Source organism: Panthera tigris, chromosome A1 (genome assembly GCF_018350195.1).
Source record: "Panthera tigris isolate Pti1 chromosome A1, P.tigris_Pti1_mat1.1, whole genome shotgun sequence".
NCBI lineage: Eukaryota > Metazoa > Chordata > Mammalia > Carnivora > Felidae > Panthera > Panthera tigris.
This window is the reverse complement of record NC_056660.1, coordinates 139,417,757-139,441,176: the sequence shown is the minus strand read 5'-3', so window position 1 is coordinate 139,441,176 and position 23,420 is coordinate 139,417,757. Positions and strand designations below refer to the sequence as shown.

Here is a 23,420-nt window from a genome sequence, read left to right as displayed (position 1 = left end):
CTAGTGTTCACCATCCTAGAAGCTCTCTGAACCCTGTACTTTAGGAGGTTTTGTAGAGGTTTCATCACATAACGATTAACTCAATCTTTTGTCCCTCTCCCTTCCCCGGGGATCAGGGTGAAAGTTCCAGGCATGGCTTGGTCTTTCTGGTCACCAGCACCCATCCCGATGCTACCTAGGAGCCCACCAAAGGTCATCTCATCAAAACAAAAGATGCTATAGGTCTTTATTGCAACAGTAAGATTTCTTCGGTGTTTTGTATTTCAGTGGTATGTAGGCTACAAGATCCATTCAAATACCCTAGATTTTTGAGAAGTCTTTTGCACATGTTCAGCTCAGAGTTGGCATTTCTAAGAGGTCTGCTTCTAAAATACAGGGCCAAGGGATGGTTCACCAGTCCTGATCCCCTCCAACTATGTTTCAACACATCCTACCTGCAATTCTGAAGACTTGGAAGTCCCAGAAAGTTCAGGGGTATCATTGCCATCTGAAGATGGGGTCTGGAATCAATCTTGCCATTCTACATACAGTGTACATGTAGTGAACTTAGGGCTTCCACAGGCCTTTAGAATTACAGCCCCCCTTTACCCCCAAACTGCGCCCATGTCTTCCTAATCCTTAATCCTTCCAAGGCTCTCTAGTTATCTCCCACTTTCCAGCACCTGGATTTAAAGCCCTTAATGAGCTCAGCCTGCCTTGGAACCACAGCCTTAAAACTTGCTCCAATTTATACCACCCAGTGTGGGTTAGATATTTTCCACCAAATTCAACAGATTATCCAGAAGCATGATTCTGTTACTTACCTAATTTCACATATAGCCAATTTCTGGAGACTTCTGATTTACATATTACTCACTGGATCACATCCTAGGGGCTTAAACACTGACCAAGCCCACTTTTACTCTGCTCCTTAGGACACTATCATTTGGGAAGCCCTACTGGGAGAGATTACTAGCCAGGGCCCAAGCCCCTGACTTCTTTGTCCCTGACTGATCCATTCCTGATCCAGCATGCCTCATAGAAAACCTGGTCTGGAATGACTACACCATGGATCAAAGCCATTCTTTGATTCTTGCCCTCAATAGTTTCCACTATATCCTAAATCAAATGTACTCTCCCCTTGCATGGGAAAGAATATGGCAACTTCAGAATTACTCCAACCCACCTGGCTTGGACAATACAATCTCAGAATATAGCTCAAAACCTATTTAGATGAAGTACATTACATTGGCTTTATTCTGAAATAATTATGCAGAAGTTTTCTATGGAAAACTTTAAGACAAATTCCTATTTCTGCTTGTTTGCTTTCTTCTACTTCACTATTACTTAGAGGTGAGAAGAAAAAAAATTGGGCTTTTCCAGAGTTTTCATCTAGAGACCACCCCACTGAATAAATTCTAAAGAAATGATATGAGGGAAAAACAAAAATGAGGTCACAGCTGATCATATCCCACATTACGATTACACTTGCTCTAGTAGTTTTGTATTTTTTGATATTTCTCACAGTCAAGGGATATGTTCTTTTTCTATTTCTATAAGGAGATGAAACTACTTTTTTTTTTTTAATTATTTATTTATTTTGAGAGAGAGAGAGAGAGAGAGAGCATGATCAGGGGAGGAGCAGAGAGACAGAATCTTAAGCAGGCTTCACTCTCAATGCAGAACCTGATGTGGGACTTGATATCATGACCCTGAGATCATGACCTAAGCCAAAACCAAGAGTAGGACCCTTAACCAACTGAGCAACCCAGGTGCACCAGGAGATGAAACTACTTTAAACATGAGAAAAGAAGATGGAATCAATCAAACATTTGTTGAGCTTACTATGTCATTGACTCATTCTTTCCACAAACATTTACAGAGTGCCTGGTCTGTGAGAGTCATCATGCTAGGCAGGCCCTGTCTTAGGATGTAGCAACAAACAACAGGGCATAATCCTACTGCTGTGGAATTTCCCAGGCAGAATACACTTAGATCAAACAGAGGCAATTCTTGTTTTTCTGGATGCTCATCCAGACTCCTTGGTATTCTGGTTGCTTGGTGGTGGTGGTGGTGATATTATTCTCTGTGATTTTATGTCTTTTGTGAGGCAGATGGGGGAATAGGTACAATTTTACCACTTGCTTTGTGGGATGTTGAGAAGGATAAATGAAAGAGATAAGAGACATATTAATTTACATATTTAGGAGAGTGATATCACCAAGAAGGCAACATTGGTTATTCCCAACTTTGCCCCCCTTCAGAAGAAAAACAATTAACAACGATTCATGGACAAGACAGCACTGAGAAATTCCTAGAATATTATTTAACAGTAGCTTGGGCTTAGAGGGGAAAAAGAAACTAAAACTTAAGGTCAAAACATGTATTCATGCTATGCATGCTCTCCTAGTGTTCCGGCAGCAATTTAATGGGAACATACTGAAATCAGAAACCATTTACCCCTCACAATAATGTTAAACAAACAAAACACCACCAAGAGCAACTCTCCCTCCTCTGCCTGTAGCCCACTTGTTGTCTCTCCTGCAGACATACCATTTTCCAGTCCTCACACTCCCACAGTGCATCGACAGAAATAAGAGCATGTGCTCAACCACTGTAATTAGCTAGTCAACAAGACCATGCTGATCCCCTCACCTCCCCTGTTTAAACTAAGTGACGTAACTACATCTGTGGTACCAGAGCAAAGGCAAGCGGGAACACAGATGTCACTGCTACCTCCAAATAAGAAGGGTAATTCTTTAAGATTCCTGCTGAGGTAGCAGGGAGAGTGGTCAGGACCAGACAGCTTGTCATTCACAGACCAATTCTGTTACATTTTGCTGCGGTTAGCACTGCACTGTGGAGACCCTTGTGGGACCTCAGAAAAGAGGAAGAGAGGGTTGGTCAGGAAACTTGATTCTGGAGCCAAAGCTGTGGCTGCCTCAGGCTTCCAAGCCTCCATTTCCGTGCCAAAGGAGAACAGTAACGGCCACCATCTTACCTCTCAGTACAGGAATTAAAATCAGATGGGATATGTCAGTGTGTTTTTGCAAATTATAAAAACATTATGCCTATAGGAATCCTTAACACTAAATGAGATTGTTGAATGTCAAAGAGCTTTTAAGTACAAAATGAGGCATCTTTGTAGGAGTTTATTATACAAGAATGTAATGAAAATCTCTGCACTGCTAGAGTGGTTATCTAGCACTTAAAGAAGTATGTCAGCGGCTCATAAAGCCAAAACTACCAGCAATGATAAATCCACAGTGTTAGAGGTTAGGACAAAACAGAAACTGAGAGAATTGTGGAAAGGGCTTAGTGGCTGGCATAACTAAATCCAGATGTCCATGATCGGAGAGGAAGGAAAATCACTAATGACCAAAATGTACTAAATAAGCCCTGAGTCAGCAGCCAGGGGAGATTTCTCTCTCCAACCCTGCAGCCAGTGTGGCTCATAGGTAACAAAACTAAGGGACAGATCTGGACTTACCACTTCCTTTGCTCATCTGACACATACAACTAATTAATAAAAATCACTGCTGGAAACAACCCAAATGTCCGTCAAAAGATGAATGGATAAAATGTGGAACGTTCATACAATGAAATATATTTCAGCCATAAAAATGAATGAGGTACTGACACATGCTACAAGGTGGATGAACCTTGAAAACATGCTAAGTAAAAGAAGCCAGACGCAAAGGGCCACATATTGTATAATTCCATCTGCATCGAATGTCCGGAACAGGCAAATCTATAGGAACAGAAAGTAGATTGGACGTTGCCTAGTGCTAGAAGAGGGAACGTGTCGTGATGGGCAATCTTTTGGAGGTGATGAAAATTCTCTAAAATGAACTTACAGTCAACTTACATACACCTATGAATATACTAAAAACCATTGAGTTATAAAATTTAAATGGGTGAATACTATGGTATCTGCCAAAACCTTTATAAAGCTATTATTGTTTAAAAAGTCATGTTCTGGGGTACCTGGGTGGCTCAGTAGGTTAAGTGTCCAACTTCAGCTCAGGTGATGATCTCATGGTTCATGGGTCCAAGCCCCACATTAGGCTCTGGTGCTGACAGCTCGGAGCCTGAAGCCTGCTTTGGATTCTGTATCTCCCTCTCTCTGACCCTCCCCCACTAGTGTGCTCTCTCTCTCTCTCTCTCTCTCTCTCTCTCTTTCAAGAATAAATATTTAGAAAAATAAATAAATAAAAAGTTACATTCCCTTTCTGACTCATCCCCAACTAACATTGGCATTCTCTGGCTGAAGCAAAGAGCATCACACACTTAAATCCAGCCTTTTCCAGCAATGGTCCTCCTAAGGGATGGGAAGGAACAGGGACAAGGCTGTCCATGCAGGGACAAGGCTCAGACACCTTGTTACAGGCCCATGCTAGTAGTTCTTAGGTTAGGCCTCCTCAATGTACTTTTAATGTTCTGTCTTCCTTCAAGCTTCTGCTAAATTGGAACAATTGAGATAGTTTGCTTCATCTCTTTTCTTTCCTGGCTCACGCAGAATCAGTTTAAAGAAACAAAAAATGAGCCACCACCTGCCTTTCAAAACATATGATGGTTTGAAGAAGATCTGTCTAGCTTAGAGCTAACCCTGGTCCATACCAGCAACCACCAGCTGACATTTCTGCACAAACACAAAGTTATCGTCTTTGCTGTCACAAATGCCAGACAGCAAGCATCCCATCTACCCAAGATAAGTCATTCCCATTGCTCTCTTTCAGGGCACTTTTCCTTCTTGCCACTTACTTCACTTTTATGTGGGTGTTTATTTATACCTACCTCCTCCATTATCCTCAAAGGTCACAATAGTGGAGTACTATTGACATTGAAGCTCACCACTGTGGGCCCCGCACTTGGCACAGAGGCCACACAGACTGGACCTTCTGTAAGCATTTGTTGAAGGAATAATAAAGCCCTGATGTGCTGCTTGGGAGATGTGTCCTGATCAAGATCATCCGCCTTCTTTTAAGTACTATTGAGCAGTCAAGAGTCAGCGCTTCTCCTCCTGTCTCCTTAAACCAAATTTGTCATGTGCATCTATTCTCCCCTTGGGGATCACCCTCTTCTATGTAGTATAAATGGGGTTGGACATATGACCCTGCACCTTATCAGTGGTATAGCCAGGGGTTGTTACTGTGGCTACTCTGATTAGCTCAAGGTGGACACATGGCCAAAACTGGGCCAATCAGAATCACCTACAAACATCTCCACCAGCACTTTCAGGAAAGATACTCTAAGACAAGGTTTTTCAATATCATCCCTGTTAAGTTTTTAGTATAGGCAATTATTTGTTGTTGGGGGGGTCCATCCTATGCATTTTAGGATGTATATTAGCATTTCCAGTAACGAGTCCCAATTGTGACAAGCAAAAATATTTCCAGACATTGCCAAAAAACCCTTGACAGTGGAAAATGAACCCCAGTTAAGAATTACCATCACTGCAAAATGTGTCTGTGAGGACAAAATAAACTGAATTTGCTTGCATCCGTGTTCCCTGTTGCTCCCTAGAAAGAAGCTTCCATGGAGAAGCCATCTGTAGGAGGAGAGAATGAAGCCAACAGAAAAAGGGAAAGAAATCTGAGAGATGTAGACATTATGATATCTTTTAAATCTCATTTGGATTTGATTTTTAGGTTACCTGCAACTAAAGCAGATTCTTACCATATATGTCCATATGTGACTATTTCCTCTGAAGCCAAGTATGACCCCAGTATCTCTTCCAGAGCCACATGTGCCTATCCTAACCAAAGAAGGTGAGCTGGTCAAATAGACACATGATCAGCCAAATCAGACAGACACAAAAACCCTTTGAGCACTCATGGGGTATCATGTACAACTTTTGTTTGTTTTTCTTCATATATTGTCTAGTACACAAGGTGGTATCATCCTTAAAGTGGTTGAAGGATAGTATATTAGTTTCCTAGGACTGCCTTAACAAGTTATCAGAAACTGGGTGGCTTAAAACAATGGAAATTTATTCTCGCCCAGTTCTAGAGGCTGGAAGTCTGAAATCACTGTGTCAGCAGGATTGGTTTCTTCTGGATGCTCCAAGGGAGAATATGTTCCCTCCTCTTTTCCAGCATCTGGTGGTGGTCAGCAATCCTTGACATTCCTTGGGTTAAGGCTGCATCACTCCAAGGCCTTATATAGCCTTCTTTCTTGTTTGCCCATGTATATGAGTGTCCTCTTATAAGAACATCAGTCACTGGATTTAGGACACACCCTAGTCCACTATGACCTCATTTTAACTAATTACATCTGTGAAAATTCTAATTCCAAGTAAGATCACAAGGTGAGGTCCCAGATGGATGTGAATTTGTGGGACACTATTCAACCTACTACATATGACGTAATAATATATTAGAGAGCTTTATAGCTTTCAAAACATTTTTAAGAAATGAAATAACACAGAAAGGCATGCAGTCACCTTTTTCCGGGATGCTGTGAAGAACTCTGAGCTTCACTGAATGAGGTAGAGAGCCACCTTAGAATGTTAGCTCGGAGACTGGAGACAAATCGGATTGGCTGTCTGGAGACCAGTCTTCCGTACTCCGCCTCAAAAAAATTTTTAATTCATTTATTTTTGAGAGAGAGAGAGAGAGAGAGAGAGAGAGAGAGTGAGGAGGGGCAGAAAGAGAGATGAGAGAGAGAATCCCAAGCAGGTTCTGCAATGTCAGCGAAGGGCCAAATGCAGGGCTAGAATTCACGAACTGTGAGATCGTGACCTGAGCCGAAATCAAGAGTCGGATGCTTAATGGACTGAGCCACCCAAACTCCCCCTCTGCCTCAAAATTTATCTGCAGCCTCAGCTCAAGGATCTAAATGCTCTTTATATTGTTTCAAGAGCCATCTGCATTTGCACTTAAAATTCTATACAAAGCAATATAACACTACAGCCAGCAAAGGAGCTGCTATTTCTTTTTCCAGTTTATTTGGCAACATGGGTACTCATTTCTTAATGCATGTATTAATCAAACTGATTAATTACTACATGATTTGCCCCAGAGGATAAGGACAAGGACTACAGCAGAGGACGAGCAGCCAGAAGCTTGGCATTTGAGGGTTTTTATACACCAAGAGCCTTTGTTCTCATATGATCACTACCAGTAGCTCCTGGGTGGAAGCAAAGAAAAAAAATAGAAGAAAACTTTGCCTTGTTTTATGGTCAAATTTTGGGGTAAAAACATTCAACATCATTAGAGAATCCAGAAACATTCAAGAGTCCTTTAATATAAAGGAATTCGTGTTCTTTCATGATTGTAATATCATATGGAAGGACAAAAGCCTAAAGTGAGGCTGAAAGCAGAATTCCAAGGACACATTTTGAAGCAGGGTCATGCTTAGCTCAAGTTATTGATAATCATTTGAAGTGTTGGGATTATCTGCAATAATTTTTGCTCATCAGTAAGAAATAGGACTAAAATTTCTTTTTTAAAAAATTCATTTATTTATTTTGTGAGACAGAGTACGTGTGAGCTGGGGAGGGAGAGAGAGAGAAAGAGAGTGAGAGAGAGAGGGGATCCCAAGCAGGCTCCATGCTGTCAGTGCAGAGCCCAACACAGGGCTGAATCTCATAATGGTGAGATCATGACCTGAGCTGAAATCAAGAGTCAATGCTCAACCGGCTGAGCCACCCAGGTGCCCCAGGACTAAAATTTCATTTGCAAAAGTGAACTCCATGTTGTATTTATTATCAGGATCTAGCCAACTCAGAAATTTATGAGAATAATAATTCTGACTAAGATCTACTGTCTTTAGATAACAAAAAGTTATTCATCATAGCCATACCACAAAGAGTAATTTAAGAGGTAGATTTGTTAAAATTGGTTCTTACATCATAGACATTAGCTCTGTCTATAACTATGTCTGCCTACAGGTAAGATGATAGATGGGAACCATGTTCTCCTAGAATCTAAGTCCCAGAAGTGATGGCTCAACCTTGGAAGGGAGACAAAAAGTCAAGTCATTAAATTGTACAGACAGATGGATCACTTTTGGGGGTTTTAAGTTCCATGTTACTGCTCACATGTACAGAGGACAACTTTGTTCTTGACATTCTGGACAGAGGGCAGTTCTGATCAATTTGCACAAAGACAGTGAGAAGTCATAAAACACCCAGAGTTGCTGGGATATTTCATTGACTTAAGCCTACCCATGGTCTCTCTTTTTCAGGACTGTGGCCTCTGAGATCCCTGATTCCAGGTAATCCAGATAAGAAGTATCTCAAGGCTCCCAAAGGTGAACTAGTATTCTCCTTGCCTTCCAAAGACCTGTTTCAAGCAAACAAAATACTCTAGCTAAAAAAATATTATTTTATAGGCAGAAATTTAATCATCTGAATTGGGGTAGGGAGGGAGCCCATTTCTGCCTAACCTTCTGAAAACGTACCAAAGTATATCAAAACTATCAAACATCCATCCTGTAAGTGTGAAAGACACAAATTTGGTCTTGTGCTATCACATGTAATTTGTGCTTTAAACATATATGTGGGTGATCAAAACAGTATGATACTGACACAAAAATAAGTACATAGATTGATGGAAAGTAACAGAGAGCCCAGAAATAAACCCATGTTTACACGGTCAATTAATCTATAGCAAAGGAGACAAAAATATACAGTGAGGAAAAGGTAGTCTCTTCAGTAAATGATATTGGGATAACTGAGCAGTTACACACAAAAGAATGAAACTGGACCATTTTCTTATATCATACACAAAAATAAACTCCAAATGGATTAAAGACCTAAATGTAAACCTGACACCATAAAACTCCTAACTTGCACAGCAAAGGAAACCATCAACAAAACAAAAAGGCAACCTACTGAATGGGAGAAGATATTTGCAAATGACATATCCAATATGGGATCAATTTCCAAAATATGTAAAGAACTCATACAACTCAATACTCAAAAAAATACAGATAATCCCATTAAAAAATGGGCAGAAGACCTGAAGAGACATTTTTCAAAGAAGACAGACAGAGGGTCAACAGATACATGAAAGGATGCTCAACATCACTTATCATCAGGGAAATGCAAAACAAAACCACAATGAGATATCGCCTCACACTTGTTAGAATGGCTATAATCAAAAAGACAAGATATATCAAGGGTTGGTGGGAAGTGTAGGAAAGAGAACCCTCTTGCACTATTGGTGGGAATATAAATTGGTACAGATGCCGTGGAAAATAGTATGAAGATGCCACAAAAAAACGAAAAATAGAAATACCACACGAGCCAGTAGTGATACACTGGTATCTAACTGAGGAAAACAAAAACACTACTTCAACTTCAGTGTCCATCCATAGATGAATGGATAAAAATATGGGATATATATACAATGGAGTATTACTCAGCCATAAAAAAAAGTGAGATCTTGCCACTTGCAACAATATGGATGGACCTAGAGGGTATTATGCTAAATGAAAGAAGTCAGACAGAGAGAGAGAAATGTAAACTTACATATGGAATCTAAAAAACAAAACAAATGAACTAACATACAAACAACAATAACGAAAATAGAAACAGACTCATAAATGTACAGAACAAACTGGTGCTTGCAGCAGACAGGAGGTGGGAGTATGGATGAAATAGGTGAAGGGGATTAGGAGGTACACACCTCCCACTATAAAATAAATAAGTCACAGGGATGAAAGGTACAGCATAAGTAATATAATCAATATTATTGTAATAATTTTGTACAGTAATTACATTTATTATGGAGAGCATTTTGTAGCATACATAATTGTAGACCTGAAACTAATACTATATGTCAACTATATTCCATTTAAAAAAATGTTTTAAAATTTATGGGGTGCCTGGGTGGCTCAGTTGGTTGAACAACTGATTCTTATTTTGGCTCAGGTAATGATCCCAGGATTGTGGGATCAAGCCCTGTGTCCAGCTCTGTGCTGGATGTGGGGCCTGCTTGGGATTCTCTTTCTTTCTCCCTCTGCCCCTCTCCCACCCACCTCATGTTCTCTCTCTAAAATAAAAAATAAAAATAATAAATACTAAAAACAAAAAAGTAAAAATAAAAACGATTTAAAGATTAAAAAATATATGTGTGTTTATGTAAACCTCTTCAACAATTCTCCCAAGATTTTACTCCATAACACTGTGCTGATTCAGTTTTTCTTTTTCTTTGAATAAAAGAGGAATGCAAGTAGACAACTGAGCTGTAAATAAAAATTGACATCTCAAAACAGAATTCTAAAGATAAAGTTAATAATTCTCCCTCCCTTCTTGGCTTATCTTCCACAATTTCCCTTAACACACACTCAACTAGACTAGTTGCCATTCATAGACCCAAAATCCTTGTTCTCCTTGGTGATATGTCTGGTCTCCCCAGCAAGAATGTCTCTTTTCCTCTATCTTATGTACTTTCAGAGTTTTTTCACTGTGCTTTTTGCATGGCAGGTGTGAAGTAAATTTCCTGAATTAAATCTCACTGTTCGGGGGTACCTTAGTGGCTCAGTCAAGTGTCTGACTCTTGATTTTGGCTCAAGTCATGATCTCAGGGTTCATGCGATTGAGACCTATGTCTGACTCTGCACTGACAGCATGGAGCCTGCTTGTGATTTTCTCCCTCCCCACCCCCCCTGCCCCTGTCCTGCTCATGAGTGTGCTCGCTCTCTCTCTCTCTCTCTCAAAATAAATAAATAAGCTTAAAAATAATAAATCAATAAAAATAAATCTCACTGTTAAAAGTTAGCCATACCCATAGAATCTTGAAAATTTTACAGACCTCATGATGGCACATTTGTCTCATGAAAACAGATAATTCAACATGTCTATCCCAAATCTAGAGTTAAAGAGCAGCTTTATTCAGCTAAACCTCTGCATTCTTTTCCAGTGCATTTCAAGACCGATCCTCACCATCCCCTCTCTCCAACCCATGATCATAAAGAATACAGTATCAGGTGGAATAAATGCAATGAGCCAAATTTTCTCCCTTGTAGGCAGAGATGAGTCCCCAGGAGCCTTTCCTAGTACTCTTCTGTTCCTTGATTAACACTAATCAATTGGCAATTGAAAGTTTCCAGAGATCAACGTCTTCCTGATTTTTTTGGCCCAAAGGCTATTATTACTCAGAAGCTTGAGCCTCTTACCCAATATCCAGGCCACATATGAGTATAATCTAAATATTAGATGGAATCTTTAGCCTCTTGAGATCTGAGTAAAACTGTCTCATCTCATACAGTTCTCTGGCCTTCAGAACTCCAATACTTCTGCAAGACAACTGGGTCTGAGAATCCCTGGTGTGTTTTCTTCCATCTCAGGAGAATTTCCTTCACCTGACACCTCAACATATTCAACTTAATCATGAAATCAACTTACCTGCTTAAAAACCCATGTATTCTTACCCAAAACATCCTTTTTACGTTTATTTATTTCTTCTGAGAGAAAAAGGGAGTGTGAATGGGGAAGGGGCAGAGAGAGAGAAAGCAAAGAGAGAATCCAAAGCAGGCTCCATGCTGAGCGTGGCTGGAGCGTGAGCTCCAGGCTCCACGCTCAGCATGGAGCCCAGCTCAGGTCTCAGTTCGATGACCCTGGGATCATGACTTGAGCCTAAATCAAGAGTCAGATGCTCAAGAGGAGGGAGGGAAGATGGCGGCGTAGGAGGACACTGGGCTCACCGCGCATCCTGCTGATCATTTAGATTCCACCTACACCTGCCTAAATAACCCAGAAAACCACCAGAAGACTAGCAGAATTGAGTCTCCAGAGCCAAGCGCAGACGAGAGGCCCACGGAAGAGGGTAGGAAGGGCGGCGAGGCGGTGCGCGCTGCACGGACTGGCGGAAGGGAGCCGGGGCGGAGGGGCAGCCCGCCGGCCAAGCAGAGCCCCCGAGTCTGGCTGGCAAAAGCGGAGGGGCCGGACGGAGTGTGTTCTGACAGCAAGCATGACTTAGCATCTGGGAGGTCATAAGTTAACAGCTCTGCTCAGAAAGCAGGAAGGCTGGAGGACAAAGGGAGGGAGAGTTGCTGAGCCCCCGGACGACAGAGCTCAGTTTGGTAGGGAACAAAGGCGCTCGCCAGCGCCATCTCCCTCGCCCATCCCCCAGCCAAAATCCCAAAGGGAACCAGTTCCTGCCAGGGAACTTGCTCGCTCCGCGCAAACAGCCAACACTGTGCTTCTGCGGAGCCAAACCTCCAGCAGCGGATCTGACTCCCTCCCACTGCCACAGGGCCCCTCCTGAAGTGGATCACCTAAGGAGAAGCGAGCTAAGGCTGCCCCTCCTGCTCCTGTGCACCTTGCCTACCCACCCCAGCTAATACGCCAAATCCCCAGCACCACAAGCCTGGCAGTGTGCAAGTACACCAGATGGGCCACGCCACCCCACAGTGAATCCCGCCCCTAGGAGAGGGGAAGAGAAGGCACACACCAGTCTGACTGTGACCCCAGCGGTGGGCTGGGGGCAGACATCAGGTCTGACTGTAGCCCTGCCCACCCACTCCAGTTATACACCACAGCACAGGGGAAGTGCCCTGCAGGTCCGCACCACTCCAGGGACTATCCAAAATGACCAAACGGAAGAATTCCCCTCAGAAGAATCTCCAGGAAATAACAACAGCTAATGAACTGATCAAAAAGGATTTAAATAATATAACAGAAAGCGAATTTAGAATAATAGTCATAAAATTAATCGCTGGGCTTGAAAACAGTATACAGGACAGCAGAGAATCTCTTGCCACAGAGATCAAGGGACTAAGGAACAGTCACGAGGAGCTGAAAAGCGCTTTAAACGAAATGCAAAACAAAATGGAAACGACGACAGCTCGGATTGAAGAGGCAGAGGAGAGAATAGGTGAACTAGAAGATAAAGTTATGGAAAAAGAGGAAGCTGAGAGAAAGAGAGATAAAAAAATCCAGGAGTATGAGGGAAAAATTAGAGAACTAAGTGATACACTAAAAAGAAATAATATACGCATAATTGGTATCCCAGAGGAGGAAGAGAGAGGGAAAGGTGCTGAAGGGGTACTTGAACAAATTATAGCTGAGAACTTCCCTGAACTGGGGAAGGAAAAAGGCATTGAAATCCAAGAGGCACAGAGAACTCCCTTCAGACGTAACTTGAATCGATCTTCTGCACGACATATCATAGTGAAACTGGCAAAATACAAGGATAAAGAGAAAATTCTGAAAGCAGCAAGGGATAAACGTGCCCTCACATATAAAGGGAGACCTATAAGACTCGTGACTGATCTCTCCTTTGAAACTTGGCAGGCCAGAAAGGCTTGGCACGATATCTTCAGTGTGCTAAACAGAAAAAATATGCAGCCGAGAATCCTTTATCCAGCAAGTCTGTCATTTAGAATAGAAGGAGAGATAAAGGTCTTCCCAAACAAACAAAAACTGAAGGAATTCGTCACCACTAAACCAGCCCTACAAGAGATCCTAAGGGGGATCCTGTGAGACAAAGTACCAGAGACATCACTACAAGCATGAAACCTACAGACATCACAATGACTCTAAACCCGTATCTTTCTATAATAACACTGAATGTAAATGGATTAAATGCACCAACCAAAAGACATAGGGTATCAGAATGGATAAAAAAACAAGACCCATCTATTTGCTGTCTGCAAGAGACTCATTTTAGATCTGAGGACACCTTCGATTGAGAGTGAGGGGATGGAGAACTATTTATCATACTACTGGAAGCCAAAAGAAAGCTGGAGTAGCCATACTTATATCAGACAAACTAGACTTTAAATTAAAGGCTGTAACAAGAGATGAAGAAGGGCATTATATAATAATTACAGGGTCTATCCATCAGGAAGAGCTAACAATTATAAATGTCTATGCACCGAATACCGGAGCCCCCAAATATATAAAACAATTACTCATAAACATAAGCAACCTTATTGATAAGAATGTGGTAATTGCTGGGGACTTTAACACTCCACTTACAGAAATGGATAGATCATCTAGGCACACGGTCAATAAAGAAACAAGGGCCCTGAATGATACATTGGATCAGATGGACTTGACAGATATATTTAGAACTCTGCATCCCAAAGCAACAGAATATACTTTCTTCTCGAGTGCACATGGAACATCTTCAAGATAGATCATATACTGGGTCACAAAACAGCCCTTCATAAGTATACAAGAATTGAAATTATACCATGCATACTTTCAGACCACAATGCTATGAAGCTTGAAATCAACCACAGGAAAAAGTCTGGAAAACCTCCAAAAGCATGGAGGTTAAAGAACACCCTACTAAAGAATGAGTGGGTCAACCAGGCAATTAGAGAAGAAATTTAAAAATATATGGAAACAAACGAAAATGAAAATACAACAATCCAAACGCTTTGGGATGCAGCAAAGGCAGTCCTGAGAGGAAAATACATCACAACCCAAGCCTATCTCAAGAAACAAGAAAAATCCCAAATACAAAATCTAACAGCACACCTAAAGGAAATAGAAACAGAACAGCAAAGGCAGCCTAAACCCAGCAGAAGAAGAGAAATAATAAAGATCAGAGCAGAAATAAACAATATAGAATCTAAAAAAATGGTAGAGCAGATCAACGAAACCAAGAGTTGGTTTTTTGAAAAAACAAACAAAATTGACACACCTCTAGCCAGGCTTCTCAAAAAGAAAAGGGAGATGACCCAAATAGATAAAATCATGAATGAAAATGGAATGATTACAACCAATCCCTCAGAGATACAAACAATTATCAGGGAATACTATGAAAAATTATATGCCAACAAATTGGACAACCTGGAAGAAATGGACAAATTCCTAAACACCCACACGCTTCCAAAACTCAATCAGGAGGAAATAGAAAGCTTGAACAGACCCATAACCAGCGAAGAAATTGAATCGGTTATCAAAAATCTCCCAACAAATAAGAGTCCAGGACCAGATGGCTTCCCAGGGGAGTTCTACCAGACGTTTAAAGCAGAGATCATACCTATCCTTCTCAAGCTATTCCAAAAAATAGAAAGGGAAGGAAAACTTCCAGACTCATTCTATGAAGCCAGTATTACTTTGATTCCTAAACCAGACAGAGACCCAGTAAAAAAAGAGAACTACAGGCCAATATCCCTGATGAATATGGATGCAAAAATTCTCAACAAGATAATAGCAAATCGAATTCAACAGCATATAAAAAGAATTATTCACCATGATCAAGTGGGATTCATTCCTGGGATGCAGGGCTGGTTCGACATTTGCAAATCAATCAATGTGATACATCACATTAATAAAAGAAAAGATAAGAACCATATGATCCTGTCAATCGATGCAGAAAAGGCCTTTGACAAAATCCAGCACCCTTTCTTAATAAAAACCCTTGAGAAAGTCGGGATACAAGGAACATACTTAAAGATCATAAAAGCCATTTATGAAAAGCCCACAGCTAACATCATCCTCAACGGAGAAAAACAGAGCTTTTTCCCTGAGATCAGGAACACGACAGGGATGCCCACTCTCACTGCTGTTGTTTAACATAGTGCTGGAAGTTCTAGCATCAGCAATCAGACAACAAAAGGAAATCAAAGGCATCAAAATTGGCAAAGATGAAGTCAAGCTTTCGCTTTTTGCAGATGACATGATATTATACATGGAAAATCCGATAGACTCCACCAAAAGTCTGCTAGAACTGATACATGAATTCAGCAAAGTTGCAGGATACAAAATCAATGTACAGAAATCAGTTGCATTCTTATACACTAACACTGAAGCAACAGAAAGACAAATAAAGAAACTGATCCCATTCACAATTGCACCAAGAAGCATAAAATACCTAGGAATAAATCTAACCAAAGATGTAAAAGATCTGTATGCTGAAAACTATAGAAAGCTTATGAAGGTAATTGAAAAGACATTCCCTGCTCATGGATTGGAAGAATAAATATTGTCAAAATGTCAATACTACCCAAAGCTATCTACACATTCAGTGCAATCCCAATCAAAATTGCACCAGCATTCTTCTCGAAACTAGAACAAGCAATCCTAAAATTCATATGGAACCACAAAAGGCCCCAAATAGCCAAAGTAATTTTGAAGAAGAAGACCAAAGCAGGAGGCATCACAATCCCAGACTTTAGCCTCTACTATAAAGCTGTCATCATCAAGACAGCATGGTATTGGCACAAAAACAGACACATAGACCAATGGAATAGAATAGAAACCCAAGAACTAGACCCACAAACGTATGGCCAACTCATCTTTGACAAAGCAGGAAAGAACATCCAATGGAAAAAAGACAGTCTCTTTAACAAATGGTGCTGGGAGAACTGGACAGCAACATGCAGAAGGTTGAAACTAGACCACTTTCTCACACCATTCACAAAAACAAACTCAAAATGGATAAAGGACCTGAATGTGAGACAGGAAACCATCAAAACCCTGGAGAAGAAAGCAGGAAAAGACCTCTCTGACCTCAGCCGTAGCAATCTCTTACTCGACACATCCCCAAAGGCAAGGGAATTAAAAGCAAAAATGAATTACTGGGACCTTATGAAGATAAAAAGCTTCTGCACAGCAAAGGAAACAACCAACAAAACTAAAAGGCAACCAACGGAATGGGAAAAGATATTTGCAAATGACATATCGGACAAAGGGCTAGTATCCAAAATCTATAAAGAGCTCACCAAACTCCACACCCAAAAAACAAATAACCCAGTGAAGAAATGGGCAGAAAACATGAATAGACACTTCTCTAAAGAAGACATCCGGATGGCCAACAGGAACATGAAAAGATGCTCAACGTCGCTCCGCAACAGGGAAATACAAATCAAAACCACACTCAGATATCACCTCATGCCAGTCAGAGTGGCCAAAATGAACAAGTCAGGAGACTATAGATGCTGGAGAGGATGTGGAGAAACAGGAACCCTCTTGCACTGTTGGTGGGAATGCAAATTGTTGCAGCCACTCTGGAAAGCAGTGTGGAGGTTCCTCAGAAAATTAAAAATAGACCTACCCTATGACCCAGCAATAGCACTGCTAGGAATTTACCCAAGGGATACAGGAGTACTGAGGCATAGGGGCACTTGTACCCCAATGTTTATAGCAGCACTCTCAACAATAGCCAAATTATGGAAAGAGCCTAAATGTCCATCAACGGATGAATGGATAAAGAAATTGTGGTTTATATACACAATGGAGTACTACATGGCAATGAGAAAGAACGAAATATGGCCCCTTGAAGCAACGTGGATGGAACTGGAGAGTGTGATGCTAAGTGAAATAAGCCATACAGAGAAAGACAGATACCATATGGTTTCACTCTTATGTGGATCCTGAGAAACTTAACAGAAACCCATGGGGGAGGGGAAGGAAAAAAAAAAAGAGGTTAGAGTGGGAGGGAGCCAAAGCATAAGAGACTGTTAAAAACTGAGAACAAACTGAGGGTTGATGGGGTTGGGAGGGAGGGGAGAAGGGGTGATGGGTATTGAGAAGGGCACCTTTTGGGATGAGCACTGGGTGTTGTATGGAAACCAATTTGACAATAAATTTCATATATTGAAAAAAAAAACTAAGTGGGTAGTCAGGACTTTATCTGGAGAGTCTTACTTATTCTTTAATACAGAAATCCTGGAATTCCATACAAAAAACAAAACAAAACAAAAACAAAACAAAAAAAAGAGATGCTCAAGTAACTGAGCCACCCAGGCACCCCTTACCCAAAACATTCTTATTTTTTTTTATATCTGGGATTCCTAGGAAGGGTTCAGATTGAAGATGGGACAAGAAAGTCACCTAAAAACCTCTATTAATCACTCCTACTCCCCCAAATTTTTGTGGTCATCTTACCTGAAAGGGTTCACCTTTTGTTCCTTAACCCTCTCGGAGTCCATGTACCTATCCTTCTATCCTTCTCTTCTTTATCACCTCTTTTCTCATGAAAATGACAAATACAGTCCTCTCTTCATTCATGTTGCTCTGCCATCTTTCCTCAAGTTCTGTCACCAGCTGACACTCATACCTTTGGTGCCTCACCTTCTACCCCAAGTGCTTATTTAGGTATTTCTCCAAACATAATTCTCCCCCTAAGAGAAAGTATCTTGCTAGATACATCAAAAAAAGTACAGGTTTTTTTCCCCCCGCTTGTTTCAGAAGAGAAGAGAATAATTATACATATGTCCAACTCTACCTAGGTCACATAAGGAGTCCATAATACACCCGAGGATAAAAGTAGATGTGATCTGCTAACTAGAAATCAGCACATTGAGTAATAATACAAATATTATTTGAATGGAATAAAAGGACGATGGACTAGTCACAGGACAGATTTAAAATAATCACTCTCTATGGAACTCTCCCTGAAAGATGTCAGCTACCCAAGACAACTCACTACAATTCCACCTGAGTAGCCTCTTTTATAAATTTTCCCATCAAATGGGTCAATTGATAGGGTAGTGACTGATATGACCTAAAACATAGCAAGGCCTAGGGGGACCTGGGTGGCTCAGTCTGTTAAGCGTCTGACTTTAGCTAAGGTAATGATCTCACGGTTTGTGGGTTCAAGCCCTACATCAGGCTCTGTGCTGACCTCTCAGAGCCTGGAGTATGCTTCAGATACTGTGTGTGTGTCTCTCTCTCTGCCCCTCTCCTGCTCATGCTCTTTCTCCTTCTCTCAAAAACAAATAAACATTAAAAAACAAAAAACATAGCAAGGCCTAAACCAGGGGTACATGAAGATACATAATGCCAGAGAAGAAACGGATCTCTTTAGCCCCTGAGGTAAGGGGTGGAGTTCTAGTGCAAGGCCAAAATCAAGTTTAAGGAATCAAAGAAGCCAAATGTCACAAAACGCAACTAAGAGTTCTCACTTGGGAACGCAGCCCTAAGTTTAGGAATCTGGAGAGCAAGTAAAGCAGTAAGAAACAGGTAATCACATTTTGTTAGGGAGGTCAGGGTTTATCTGGCCCTAAGATGTTTTTAATGGACCAGAGTACTCAAGCCAGTCTGGTCTGTGACTTATTAATGGTCCCTCCTGGTATCAGATAGATCTCTGCAACACAAAATGGGTGGTGCCAGTTCACAGTCTAGACACAGCCCTAATAAAGATGAAAAAGGAGAAGTAAATTTATTCTACAATTCAGTTATGCCAGTCAGTGGCACATTTCTTACCCAAGTCACAAACACATTTACATAGTCTGAGATTGCAAGGCAGATACCTCAAAAATAAACTGGAATGAAAGAAAATGGATTTTAAATTACAGAGGTAACATTTCTATTTCATGCCATCTGTTATAACTCAAGTTTCCAGCAAATGGATTATTCACCAGAAATGATGCAAAAAACAAAAACAAAAAACAAAAAACTGAGATCAAAATAATGTTATTGAAAACAAAGATATTTTTAAATGATGATACATAGATAATTTTAAAAGTACTGATTCAATCTATTTTTTTTTTTTAAACTTAAAAGTTGTAGATTAGTGAATATGCACCAGTATTCTTGGATGGACCAAAATGATGATAAATTAAACCTTTTCCCAAAATAATCCTAGAAACACAAGTGAACATTTTATCTATTTTGCAAATCTCCTAGCACTAGCACTAAAGTATGGGTGTTTGCCTGGAGGATGTTTACTCCACAGATTCCCTTTGAAATCTGAGATGGGAGGTAAAGGCAGGCAAGGATTAGGAGATCTGACCATCTCTGTGTTTCTGCACTGCAGACAGGTTCTCTGAGTTCAGAGCTGATCAATAACCAAAGTCCCAAACTCCCTAGCTGTAATCACAATCAATACCAACTGCCGGTTTGTATCAGAAAACAATTAGGACTCTCTAATTTAGGGCTGGCACAAGTACCTCAGAATCAGCAGTAATGAAAACATTCAGTCCACCATATAATATAGTTTAGAACAAGAAAAAACACAAAACAAATAGGGTGAGACATCTCCCACCCACCTCCCCACTCATCAACACAGCCCTGCTCAGAGGGGGAGAGGCTATTTCAGTAATGTCTTGACTCTAATAATTTACCCATGGCCAGCCAGAAACAAAACGGTAGGCGAAACCTTTCTTAGCATGATAGAAGGCGGTCATTGAGCGGTTTGTCCTCATTCACCTCTACTGACACTGCTACAGAAGCTCTCACCCTCTTCAATGACAGGATCACAGATTGAGGAGGCCTCAAAGTCCAGAAAATGAGTACCAGTGGCATCCTAACTTAAGGCGATTCCTGTGCTCCCCACGTTAGATCTATCACAGGGGCTCACAATGGGAGACTGAACAAGGGGGTACAAACTCTGCAGACTCCCAATTTAGAGGACAGCACACATAGCCTCCTCCACGCAGGGGATCAAACTGGTAATATTTATCTGGGCATTGTCATCATGTCTTCTCCCTTTTCCTTTCTTCTACCAGTGGTGGAATGATGGAGATTTATAGAAATAAGGAGTGTGGTCATTTGGGATCGTATGCAGGTGACCATCAGCTTTCAAGGCTTCTCAGATGTTGCCACATACTCTCAAAAGCAAAGGCTAACCCTCTTCTCTACTCTGCCCAACCCAGGAAGAGAAGAAAGGTGATTGCCACACTATTCTACAGACCATCACTGTATTCTACATATAACACAAATTTGTTACAAAGGGAGGAGGTTTGCTAACACTTGCTTCTCCACTGAACAAGTGTACCTGTTTTGCAAACCATTGACCTAGGCCAATGAAGGAACAGTGATGTACTCCTTGAGTGCTGACTTCAATTTCCCACATAACTTAAAGTCTAAATTGTGGATAATTTTAGCATTAGCCAGGAAAATGTGGCTCTTTATAAATGTAAGGCATTGGAAACAGCATAATAGGCCAGGCATTTCGTTTTACATACTAAATCTGCAACTCCTTAGTCGTATGATCTTGGACAAGTCCCTAAGCTTTGTAGTTTTGTTTGTTTGTTTGTCAAAATCAGAGGGATTGGAATGGATCTGTGATACTCAAGAGTGATACTCAAGATTATGCACAAGAAGCACCTCTGGAGATTATAGAAAAACAGATGCCACTGGCCAATCTAAACACTCACTCCAGCATCTCTAATAGCAGGACACTCAGATAAGTATCAAGCTTCCTTTCTGTTTTACAGTATTTGAACTATGGTGATTATGAAGTCATTTATTCATTCAGTGACACTTATGCAATGTCCACTGTGTGCCAGGGTTTTATAGCCTGAATTGTGTCCCCTAAAAGTCATATGTTGAAGTCCTAACTTCTAGTACCTCAGGATGTGACTGTATTTAGAGATAAGGTATTTAACAGTTAATTAAATTAAAATGAGGTCATTAGGGTAGGCCCTAATCCAATATGACTGGTGTCTTTATAAGAGGAGGAGAATTGGACTGATATGCATAGAGGGAAGACCATGGGAAGACACAGGGAGAAGACGGCCATCCACAAGTCAAAGAGAAAGCCTCAGAAGAAACCTATCCCACCAACACTTTGGTCTTGGACTTCTAGCCTCCAGAATTGTAAGGGAATCAATTTTTGGTCTTTAAGCCCCCCAGTTTTTGTTACAAAAGTACTTTGTGGTACTTTGTTATGGAAGCCCTGGAAAATGAACGCATAGGGTAATAGACAAGATTCTGGGTGTAGCACAGGGCAAGACACAGAAATGGTCCCCACTCCCATGGAGCAGACAGTATAGTGGAGGGTCAGATGAGAAACAATTACAAGCTATGGTAGGTCCTATGAAGCTCACATACTGGTTGCTGTAATAGAGAAGGACAAGACAGGTGGGAGTTGACTCACTTGCAAGGAAGTCAACAGAGAAGAATTCCCTGAAGAAGTGATATTTAAACTGTCAAGCTGAGACCTGAAGGATGAGAATGAGGCAGCTATGTGATAGCTGATGGAAGAGCCTACCACTTTGAGGAAGCAGCAGAGGCAAAGACCCATAGGTGAGAAGGAAATGTGCTTCATTTGGGGAAATGAAATGCCTTGTGGCTAAATGCAATTCACAACGAGGGCAGTGACATGAACTGAGGTTGCATAAGTGAGCAGGGGTTTGAAAGGCAGTGCATTGAAAGGCAGTGCATTGAAAGCCATGGGAGGGAGCTTGAACTTTATTTCAAATATCAAAAAAAAGCAATTGAATTAAATTTTATTTCAAAAAAAAAGAACAGAGAGGTTTTTGAGCTCAGCCTCAGGTAAACCATGCCTAGAGCATATCTTTTTATTGGAATCCTATGGTTGTGACCAAAGCATTGCCATCCCTGGTTGCAATGTACTAAAGTGTCGCTTCGGTTTCTCTGAGTGGTAAATAAGCCTCCTGTGCCAGGTTTAAAATTTATACAAAGGACTGAGATAAACAGAAATGTTACTTTTTAAATCTGGTTAAAACACAACTTACGAGATCCTATTTTCAGTGGTAATAGGATAAAAGTTTATTCTTATTTAAAAAAAAATTGAGGGGCACCTGGGTTGCTCTGTCTGACTCTTGATTTCAGTTCAGGTCACGATCCCACAGTTTGTGGAATCGAGCCCCACGCTGGGCTCTGCGCTGACAGTGAGGAGCCTGCTTGGGATTCTCTCTCTCTCTGCCCCTCCCCTACTTGTGCCCCCTTCAAAATAAATAAATAAATATATTTTTTAAAAACTGAACTCTTTTAAGTAGGGAACTGGCATTTATATGTATTGAAAATAAGGCTCTTGCTAGCCTAGTTTTAGCTGCAGCATGAAGACAGTAGACACCATATTCTGAAGTTAGGGCCACACTGATATTTCAAAGTAGGTGTCTAAAAACCACTTTGATGACACCTAAGCTCTTCACTCAAGTTTTGTGTATAAAGGATCAGAATCTGGAAATTAAAGAAGAGGGTTCTTTTTTTTAAGGATTTTTGAAGAGAGCTCTAAGAGTGTCCTGAGTTCCACCATACAATGTTCAGAATATCATGCTGGTCTACTATATTAATGATATCATATCAATTTGACTGGATGGGCAAGAAGCAGCAAGTATATTGGAGGCATTCTTAAAGTAGTGAATTCCAGAGGATGGGAGGAAAAACTCTAAGATACAGGGTCATGCTCCAGCTGTGAAGATTTTAGGGGTCCCATGCTCTGGGACATGCCAAGACATCCCACCTAAAATTAAGGTCAAATCATAATACCTTATACCTCCCACCACTGAGAAAAAAGCACCATGCCTGGTAGGCCCCATCTCAGGCCAGGACTGAGGGATTTTCTAAGTTCAGGAAACCAGTGCTATACCTCAGTAGTCCCAGTCGGCCTCATAGGTGTCTTACTTTTAAAGTCACTTTGAGTCAGGTCTCTGTTTCTTGCAGCTAAATAAGCATTCTAACTACACTGTCCCAAAGTCTCAGGGAGACCCTGCACAAAGTAGCTCTGAGTTCAATGAACTGTTCCTGAGCAAACCAGAAGGTATTTCCATCTGTTATATCCAAAGTGTCTAGCACAATCCCTAGGCCATAGATGGTGTTTGCAAATACCTGTTTAAAG

General features: G+C 40.9%; 1 long non-coding RNA gene across 1 annotated transcript; it reads left to right on the top strand.

Annotated features, from left to right (window-relative positions):
* Positions 1-6,289: 6,289 nt before the first annotated feature.
* On the top strand, positions 6,290-21,006 carry LOC122239451. Its single transcript, XR_006218572.1, has 3 exons — positions 6,290-6,469; positions 8,170-8,235; positions 20,881-21,006. It is a non-coding gene; the product is annotated as an uncharacterized LOC122239451 (long non-coding RNA).
* Positions 21,007-23,420: the final 2,414 nt, after the last annotated feature.